This window comes from Arachis ipaensis, chromosome B6, assembly GCF_059453495.1.
Source record: "Arachis ipaensis isolate K30076 ecotype BB chromosome B6, ASM5945349v1, whole genome shotgun sequence".
NCBI lineage: Eukaryota > Viridiplantae > Streptophyta > Magnoliopsida > Fabales > Fabaceae > Arachis > Arachis ipaensis.
In genome coordinates, this window is record NC_142441.1 from 105,926,883 (window position 1) to 105,937,813 (window position 10,931).

A 10,931-nucleotide genomic window follows, 5' to 3' on the forward strand; every position below is an offset into this window, starting at 1 on the left:
ACTTTATCCTTTGAAGTTTAGAATGATTGGTATCTATAGGAACTCAGAATTTAGATAGTGTTATTGATTCTCCTAGTTCAGTGTGTTGATTCTTGAACACAATTACTTTATGAGTCTTGGCCGTGACCCTAAGCACTTTGTTTTCCAGTATTACCACCGGATACATAAATGCCACAGACACATAACTGGGTGAACCTTTTCAGATTGTGACTCAGCTTTGCTAGAGTCCCCAATTAGAGGTGTCTAGAGCTCTTAAGCACACTCTTTTTTTGCTTTGGACCACGACTTTAACCGCTCAGTCTCAAATTTTCACTTGACACCTTCACGCCACAAGCACATGGTTAGGGACAACTTGGTTTAGCCGCTTAGGCCAGGATTTTATTCCTATGGGCCCTCCTATCCACTGATGCTCAAAGTCTTGGATCCTTTTTATTTTACCCTTGCCTTTTGGTTTAAAGGGCTATTGGCTTTTTCTGCTTGCCTTTTTTTTTCTTTTTTTTTCTATTCACTGCTTTTTCTTGCTTCAAGAATCATTTTTATGATTTTTCAGATGATCAATAACATTTCTCCTTTTCCATCATTCTTTCAAGAGCCAACAATTTTAACATTCATGGACAACAAATTAAAAAATATGCACTGTTCAAGTATTCATTCAGAAAAAAAAGTATTGCCACCACATCAAAATAATTAATCTATTTTAATATTTGAAATTCATGTACTTCTTTTTCTTTTGCAATTAAAAACACTTTTTATTTAAGAAAGGTGATAGATTCATAGGACATTCATAGCTTTAAGACATAAACTTTAAATTTTATTAATCATGGAATGACAATAAGACTCAAAAATAAATATAAGAGCAAACCAATAATAATTAAAAACAGAAAAATAAATAACTCTTAAAATAGATTCCTAATAATAGAGGTTATCACAGAGTTAGGACTCAACAACCTTGATTTTGAGCAGTGGATGCTCCTTCAATCTGTGGGGTGTTTGGTCCTTCAAGGGAGAGCTTCTGACGCTTCAGCTCCTGTAGCTCACGCCCTTGCTTCTCCTGTTCCTTCAGCAGCTTGCAGAGCATGCAGTTTTGATTCTGCTGTTCTTCCTTAAGTTGTTCTATAGCTTCTTGCAGCTTGGTAACAGATGCTTCTAGGCGGGTCCAGTAGTCAATTTCAGGGATTTCTGGGAGGAACTCCTGCGCCCTCCTTTTGATGGAGTTGTCTTGCACTTGTCCTTCCATTGACTTCTTGGTGATTGGGTGTTCGATTGGGATGAATTCATCTACTCCTATCCTCACCCCAGCATCTTTACATAGCAGAGAAATCAAGCTTGGGTAAGCTAGTTTGGCTTCAGTGGAGTTATTGTTTGCAATTGTGTAAATCTCACAAGAAATCAGATGATGAATATCCACTTCTTTTCCCAGCATAATACAATGAATCATCACTGCTCTCTTGACAGTGACCTCAGAGCGGTTGCTAGTGGGCAATATAGAACGCCCAATGAAGTTCAACCAGCCTCTTGCGATTGGTTTGAGATCTCCCTTCTTGAGTTGGTTTGGGACACCTTTTGAATTGGTTATCCACTTAGTTCCAGGGAGGCATATGTCCTCTAGAACTTGATCCAACCCCTTATCTACTCTCACCATTCTCCTATTAAAGGATTCTGGATCATCTTGTAGTTGAGGTAGTTTGAGGACCTCTCTTATTTTATCCAGATAGAAGTAAATAAGTCTCCCTCTGACCATAGTTCAGTAGGTGTGAAAGGCAGTTCCAGTTATTCTCTGCTTATCTGTTAGCCACAGATTTGAGTAGAATTCCTGAACCATATTTCTTCCAACCTTTGTTTTAGGATTAGCTAGAATTTCCCATCCTCTGTTTCAAATTTGCTCTTGGATCTCCGAATATTCATCTTCTTTTAGATTAAATTTAACTTCCGGGATTACTGACCTCAGACCCATTATTTTGTGGTAATGGTCTGCATGTTCTTTGGTTAAGAACCTCTCTTGATTCCAAAGACTCTTTGGAGTATTCTCTTTCTTGCCTCTTGAATTGGTTTGTTTTCCCTTAGGTGCCATGATCTTGATGAGTCTTAGCTCAGTGATCACAGAAAAACACACCAAACTTAGAGGTTTGCTTGCCCTCAAGCAAAAGAAAAGAAAGGGGAGAGAGAGGAGAAGAGGCAAATTCGAATGGTGGAGAGGAGGGGATGGCCGAATTTGTATTTATAAGAGGAGGGGAGGGATTTCAAAAATTTTAAAAGAGATATGACATAGAGATATGATTGGTGGAAGAAAATAAAATCATGATATGAAAAGATGAGATTTTTAATTGAGAAAGATGTAAAGAGGTTAAATCTGAAAATTTGGTCATGGATCTAAGAAATAAGAGATGATATGATGAGTTTGAAAAGATTTGGAAAGAAATTGAAAAGATACTTGAGTTTTTTTTTGAAGAAGATTTGGGAAGGATTTGAAAGAAATTTGAAAAGAGATATAGAAAATTGTTGAATTTTTGAAAATTGAGGATGAATGATGCAAGTTTGAAACATGTTTATGCAGAAAATTATGAGTCAACACATGAAAATTTGAAAAATTTTGAAGTGGAAAACAAAATCCTCTCCCCCTGTCTTTCTGGCGTTAAACGCCCAGCCAGGTACCCTGGCTAGCGTTTAACGCCAGAAATCCTTTGTTACTGGGTATTTTTCTGAACGCTCAGGATGCTGCAATTCTGGCATTAAACGCCCAGAATGGTACCCATTCTGGCGTTTAACGCCCAAAATGCTCCTTACTGGCGTTTTCTTGCCAGTAAGCTCTTTTTCTCTGCTTTTTACGCTGAATCCTTCTGTAACTCTGTGAATTCCTTCAATTTTGATGATTAGTCTTTGAAGATAATTTATTTCAAACTTCTGCAAGTATTACTTAAAACAAATAACTTACTAATGGCTGGGTTGCCTCCCAGCAAGCGCTTCTTTATTGTCTTTAGCTGGACCTTGATTGAGCTTTATTCAAGCCTCAGTTTTGAGCATTCTTGCTCAAAATTGCTTTCAAGATAATGTTTGATTCGCTGTCCATTAACAATGAACTTTTTATCAGAGTCAAAATCCTGAAGCTCAACATATCCATATGGAGACACACCTGTAATCACATATGGTCCCCTCCACCGGGATTTTAATTTCCCGGGGAATAGTTTGAGCCTAGAGTTAAACAGCAGAACCTTCTGTCCTGGTTCTAAGACTCTAGATGACAGTTTCTTGTCATGCCACCTTTTTGCTTTCTCCTTATAAATTTTTGCATTTTCAAAAGTATTGAGTCTGAATTCCTCTAGCTCATTCAGCTGGAGCAGTCTTTTCTCTCTAGCTAACTTAGCGTCCAGGTTTAGGAATCTGGTTGCCCAGTAGGCTTTATGTTCCAGTTCCACGGGTAGATGACAGGCCTTGCCATATACCAGCTGGTATGGAGAGGTTCCTATAGGAGTCTTGAATGCTGTTCTGTATGCCCACAGAGCATCATCCAAGTTTTTTGCCCAATCCTTTCTACGGGCAATTACAGTCCGTTCCAGGATTCTCTTTAGTTCTCTGTTAAAGACTTCGGCCTGCCCATTTGTCTGTGGATGATACGGAGTTGCCACTTTGTGGCTAATTCCATATCTGACCATAGCAGAGTAAAGTTGTTTATTGCAGAAATGAGTGCCCCCATCACTAATTAGTACTCTGGGAACACCAAATCTGCTGAAAATATGTTTCTGGAGGAACTTCAGCACAATCTTAGTATCATTAGTGGGTGTGGCAATTACTTCTACCCATTTAGATACGTAGTCTACAGCCACCAGAATGTAAGTGTTTGAGTATGATGGTGGGAAAGGACCCATGAAGTCAATGCCCCATACATCAAATAACTCAATCTCTAAGATCCCTTGTTGAGGCATGGCGTAACCATGAGGTAAGTTACCAGCTCTTTGGTAACTGTCACAGTTACGCACAAACTCTCGGGCATCTTTATAGATAGTAGGCCAGTAGAAGCCACATTGGAGGACCTTAGTGGCTGTTCGCTCACCTCCAAAATGTCCTCCATACTGTGATCCATGGCAATGCCACAGGATCTTCTGTGCCTCCTCTCTAGGTACACATCTGCGGATCATTCCGTCTGCACATCTTTTAAAGAGGTACGGCTCATCCCATAGGTAGTACTTTGCATTAGAAATTAATTTTTTTCTTTGTACCCTGTTGTACTCATTAGGTATGAACCTCACAGCTTTATAATTTGCAATGTCTGCAAACCATGGTGCCTCCTGAATGGCAAAGAGTTGCTCATCCGGAAAGGTCTCAAAGATCTCAGTAGGAGGAAGGGACGCCCCTGCTACTGGTTCTATTCGGGACAGGTGATCAGCTACCTGGTTCTCTGTCCCTTTTCTGTCTCTTATTTCTATATCAAACTCTTGCAGTAACAACACCCATCTTATGACTCTGGATTTTGAATCCTGCTTTGTGAGTAGGTATTTAAGAGCAGCATGGTCAGTATACACAATCACTTTTGAACCTACTAAATAGGATCTAAACTTGTCAATGGCATAAATCACTGCAAGTAATTTTTCTGTGCATCATTTAAAACATGGCCAGCATAGTAAATGATGTGCAGAAGCTTGTTATGCCTCTGTCCCAACACTGTACCAATGGCATGGTCACTAGCATCACACATTAGTTCGAATGGTAATGTCCAGTTTGGTGCAGAGATGACTGGTGCTGTGACCAGCTTAGCTTTCAGGGTCTCAAACGCCTGCAGACATTCTGTGTCAAACACAAATGGCATGTCAGCAACTAGCAGATTGCTCAGAGGTTTTGCAATTTTTGAAAAATCCTTTATAAACCTCCTATAGAATCCTACATGCCCCAGAAAGCTTCTGATTGCCTTAACATTGGCAGGTGTTGGTAATTTTTCAATTACCTCCACTTTAGCTTGATCCACTTCTATTTCCTTGTTTGAAATTTTATGCCCAAGGACAATTCCCTCAGTCACCATGAAGTGACATTTTTCCCAGTTTAAAACTAGGTTGGTCTCTTGGCATCTTTTCAGAACAAGTGCTAAATGGTCAAGACAGGAGCTGAATGAGTCTCCAAATACTAAAAATTCATCCATGAAGACTTCCAAAAATTTCTCTACCATATCAGAGAAGATAGAGAGCATGCACCTCTGAAAGGTTACAGGTGCATTGCACAGACCAAAAGGCATCCTTTTGTAAGCAAATACGCCAGAGGGACATGTGAATGCTGTTTTCTCTTGGTCCTGAGGATCTACTGCAATTTGGTTGTAGCCTGAATAGCCATCCAAAAAGCAGTAATAGTCATGACCTGCTAGTCTCTCTAGCATCTGGTCTATGAATAGTAAAGGAAAATGATCATTTCTGGTGGCTGTATTGAGCCTTCTGTAGTCAATACACATACGCCACCCTGTAAATGTTCTTGTAGGAACCAGTTTATTCTTTTCATTGTGAACCACAGTCATGCCTCCCTTTTTGGGTATAACTTGGACAGGGCTTACCCAGGGGCTATCAGAAATAGGATAAATAATCCCAGCCTCTAGTAACTTAGTGACTTTTTTCTGCACCACCTCCTTCATGGCTGGGTTTAGCCGCCTCTGTGGTTGAACCACTGGCTTAGCATCATCCTCCAATAGGATCTTGTGCATGCATCTTGCTGGGCTAATGCCCTTAAGATCACTTATGGACCACCCAAGAGCTGTCTTGTGGGTCTTTAGCACTTGAATTAGTGCTTTCTCTTCTTATGGATTTAAAGCAGAGCTTATGATCACTGGAAAAGTGTCACCCTCTCTCAGAAATGCATATTTCAGGGATGGTGGTAGTGGTTTGAGCTCTGGTTTAGGAGGTTTCTCCTCTTCCTGAGGAATTTTTAGAGGTTCTTTTATTTCCTCTGATTCCTCCAGACCAGGCTGAGCATCTTTAAAGAAGTCCTCTAGCTCTGATTCAAGACTTTCAGTCATATTAATCTCTTCCACCAAGGAGTCAATAATATCAGTGCTCATGTAGTCAATTGATGTGTCTGGATGCTGCATAGCTTTGACAGCATTTAACTTGAACTCATCCTCATTGACTCTCAGTGTTACTTCCCCTTTTTGGACATCAATGAGAGTCTGTCCAGTTGCTAGGAAAGGTCTTCCTAGAATGAGAGTTGCACTCTTGTGCTCTTCCATTTCCAGCACTACAAAGTCAGTGGGAAAGGCAAATGGCCCAACCTTGACAATCATGTCCTCAATTATGCCTGATGGATATTTAATGGAGCCATCAGCAAGTTGAAGACATATCTGGGTTGGTTTGACTTCTTCAGTCAAGCCAAGCTTTCTAATAGTGGATGCAGGTATCAGGTTGATACTTGCTCCAAGGTCACATAGAGTTGTCTTAGTACAAGCACCCTCTAATGTGCATGGTATCATAAAGCTTCCTGGATCTTGAAGCTTCTCTGGTAAGCTTTTCAGAATGACTGCACTGCATTCTTCAGTGAGAAACACCTTTTCAGTTTCTCTCTAATCCTTCTTATGACTTAAGATTTCTTTCATAAACTTAGCATAAGAGGGTATTTGCTCAAGTGCCTCTGCAAACGGGATCTTTATCTCAAGAGTCCTGAGATAGTCTGCAAAGCGGGCAAATTGTTTATCCTGCTCCGCTTGGCGGAGTTTCTGAGGATAAGGCATCTTGGCTTTATATTCTTCAACCTTAGTTGCTGCAGGTTTATTCCCTACAGAGGTGGTTGGAGAAGCCTTCTTAGAGGGGTTACTATCAGCACTTGCAGGTATCTGATCCCTCATTAGCGTTTGAACGCCAAAACTGGGCAAGGAATGGGCGTTTAACGCCAACTTTTCTCCCTTTTCTGGCGTTTGAACGCCAGAAGTGGGCACCCACTGGGCGTTTAACGCCAATTTTTCACCTTTTGCTGGCGTTTGAACGCCAGAATTATTCCTCTCTGGGCTCTTGCTGTCCTTAGAGGGATTTTGGGCAGCAGTTTGGTCATCCTCTGTCAGTTGTTCCTTTCTTGGCTTTTTGCTACTTTGGGCTGAACTATTCAATGTCTTCCTGCTCCTTAGTTGAACAGCTTGGCATTCTTCTGTCATCTGTTTAGATAGCTGCTGTCTTGTCTGATTTAATTGTGCTTCCATATTCTTGTTAGCATTTTTAGTGTCTTGGAGCATCTCTCTAAATTCTGCTAATTGTTTTGTCATAAGGAGTAATTGCTGATTAAGTTCAATAATCTGTTCTTGAGGATCAGGTTCAGTAGTTACTGCCCTAGCCTCTTCTTTTATGGAGGACTCATTGCTTGAGTACAGATGTTGATTTCTAGAAACTGTATCAATGAGCTCTTGAGCCTCTTCAATTGTCTTCCTCATGTGTATAGATCCACCAGACGAGTGATCTAGGGACATTTGAGCTTTTTCTGTAAGCCCATAGTAGAAGATGTCTAACTGTACCGACTCTGAAAACATTTCAGAGGGGCATTTCCTTAGCATCCTTCTGTACCTCTCCCAGGCATTATAAAGGGATTCATGATCCTCTTGTTTAAAGCCTTGGATGTCCAGCCTTAGCTGTGTCATCCTTTTTAGAGGGTAAAATTGATTCAGGAATTTGTCTGTTAACTGTCTCCATGTTTTTATGCTTGCTGTGAGTTGGTTATTTAACCACCTCTTAGCTTGATCTTTTACAGCAAATGGAAACAATAATAATTTGTAGACATCTTGATCCACTTCTTTATCACGTACTGTGTCAGCAATTTGTAAGAACTGTGCCAGAAACTCCGTAGGTTCTTCCTGTGAAAAACTGGAATACTGACAATTTTGCTGCACCATGATAATGAGTTGAGGATTTAGCTCAAAACTGCTTGCTTTGATGGGAGGTATACAGATGCTACTCCCATATGCAGCTGTAATGGGGTTAGCATATGACCCCAGAGTCCTTCTGGACTGTTCACTTCCACTTATGTCCATGATGGAGAAAAGGGAATTGATATGAATTGCAATTAAATTATATTTTTAAATTTTTTTTAATTAAAAGTAACCGAAAAAAGAAAAAATAAAACAAAATAAATGGAAGATAAAATAGAACTTTCGAAAATTAGAAGAAAATAAAAGCAAATTAAAAACTAAATTAATTAATTGATTAAAAAGATTTTGGGAATTGGCAATCAAAAAGATATGATTGAAAATTATTTTAAAAAGATATGATTGAGAAGATATGATTGCAATTTAATAAAAAAAGATATGATTGAAGAAATTAAAAAGATTTGATTTTTGAAAAAGATTTGAAAAGATCAATTTTTGAAATTAGAATTTTGACTTCACTAAAAAAAAGATATGATTTTGAAAATCTTTGACTGATTTAATGCAAAATTTTGAAATTTATGAGTAAAATAAGGAAAAGATATTTTTTTTATTTTTGAATTTTAATGAGGAAAGAGAAAAACAACAAGATGACAATAAACTTAGAAATTTTAGATCAAAACAAAGAGAACAAACAAGAAAACTTTGAATGTCAAGATGAACACCAAGAACACTTTGAAGATCAAGATGAATACCAAGAACAAATTTTTGAAAAATTTTTAAGTAAATAAAAGCACAAAAACACTAAACTTAAAATTTTTAGAAAATCAAACACAAATTTTCGAAAATTTAAAGGAAAACACAAAGAAGACACCAAACTTAGAATTTTTAAAGATCAAGAAAGAACTAAGAACATGCAATTGACAGCAAACTTAAAATATGAAACTAACTCAAATAAAAGACTCAAATTTAGTGACTCTAAACCAACAAAAATAAATTATTCCTAATCGAAGCAACAAGATAAACCGTCAGTTGTCCAAACTCGAACAATCCCCGGCAACGGTGCCAAAAACTTGGTGCACGAAATTACAATCACACTTTTGTAACTCCGCACAACTAACCAGCAAGTGCACTGGGTCGTCCAAGTAATACCTTACGTGAGTAAGGGTCGATCCCACGGAGATTGTCGGCTTGAAGCAAGCTATAGTTATCTTGTAACTCTTAGTCAGGATATCAAGAATTCTCATATTTGATTGTAAAAAGTAAAAGAACATGAAATAAATACTTGTTATGCAGTAATGGAGAACAAGTTGAGATTTTGGAGATGCTCTATCTTCTGAATCTCTGCTTTCCTACTGTCTTCTTCTTCACACACGCAAGGCTCCTTCCATGGCAAGCTATATGTTGCTGGATCACTGTTGTTAATGGCTACCATCCGTCCTCTCAGTGAAAATGTTCCAAATGCGCTATCACCGCACGGCTAATCATTTGTCGGTTCTCACTCATGCTGGAATAGGATCCATTGATCCTTTTGCGTCTGTCACTACGCCCAGCACTCGTGAGTTTGAAGCTCGTCACAGTCATCCCTTCCTAGATCCTACTCGGAATACCACAGACAAGGTTTAGACTTTCCGGATCTCAGGAATGGCCGCCAATAATTCTAGCCTATACCACAAAGGTTCTAATCTTAGATTAGAAACCCAAGAGATACACATTCAAGCTAGATTGCATGTAGAACGGAGGTGGTTGTCAGGCACGCATTCATAGGTGAGAATGATGATGAGTGTCACGGATCATCACATTCATCAGGTTGAAGTGCGAATGAATATCTTAGAATAGAAGCAAGCATGATTGAATGGAAAACAGTAGTAATTGCATTAATTCATCAAAACACAGCAGAGCTCCTCACCCCAACCATGGTGTTTAGAGACTTATGCCATAGAGAATACAATATGAAACGTGTAAAAGTGTCATCAGGTACAAAATGAATCACTAAAAGTGGTTTTTATAATCAACTAGTGACCTAGGGTTACAGAAAATGAGTAAGCTAGGGTGTTTAGTATAAAAATCCACTTCCGGAGCCCACTTGGTGTGTGCTTGGGCTGAGTATTGAAGCTTTCATGTGTAGAGACTTTTCTTGGAGTTAAACGCCAGCTTTGTGCCAGTTTGGGCGTTTAACTCCAGCTTTTATGCCAGTTCTGGCGTTTTGACGCCAGAATTTCTATGCTGACTTGGAACGCCGGTTTGGGCCATCAAATCTCGGGAAAAGTATGAACTATTATATATTGCTGGAAAGCCCAAGATGTCTACTTTCCAATGCAATTGAGAGCGTGCTAATTGAGATTATGTAGCTCCAGAAAATCTACTTCGAGTGAAGGGAGGTCAGAATCCAACAGCATCTATAGTCCTTTTTCAGCCTCTGAATCAGATTTTTGCTCAGGTCCCTCAATTTCAGCTAGAAAATACCTGAAATCATAGAAAAATATACAAACTCATAGTAAAGTCTATAAAAGTGAATTTTAAATAAAAACTAATAAAAATATGATAAAAACTAACTAAAATAAACATACAAAAAATAATGCCAAAAAGCGTATAAATTATCCGCTCATCACCTGGTGAAATTGGTATACCTTCTCAAATCACTGAACAAGCATAGATTGGAAAAATTGCTTTATTGGTGTGAGTTAGGCATTAAGAGGAAGAAAGTCATAAAGGTTTACAGAAAAGGTAGTGGTATTGTCCTGTACAAAAAAGAAGAGCTTCAAATAGTAGACTTGTTTTATGGTGATGGTGATAAAGTATTGATAATAGGCCACCTTCCATACATCAACACTCAATGATTTCTCTCTCGGTTAACCCACTTTGTTGTTTCTATTGCCTGGGGATTTTGATGGTGATTGTCTTCATGCGTATATTCCACATTCAGTTGCTGCAAGAGTTGAGCTAAATTTGATATCACTTTTAAAATGTTAAACTTAATAAAAGATCAATTTCCATAACTAAAATTATAATATTTTATCATGAAATAATATTAATAATTTGATATTTTTAGCTTAGATAAATAATAAAATATAAATTAATAAAAATAAAATAAAATAAAATATAAAAATATAAATAA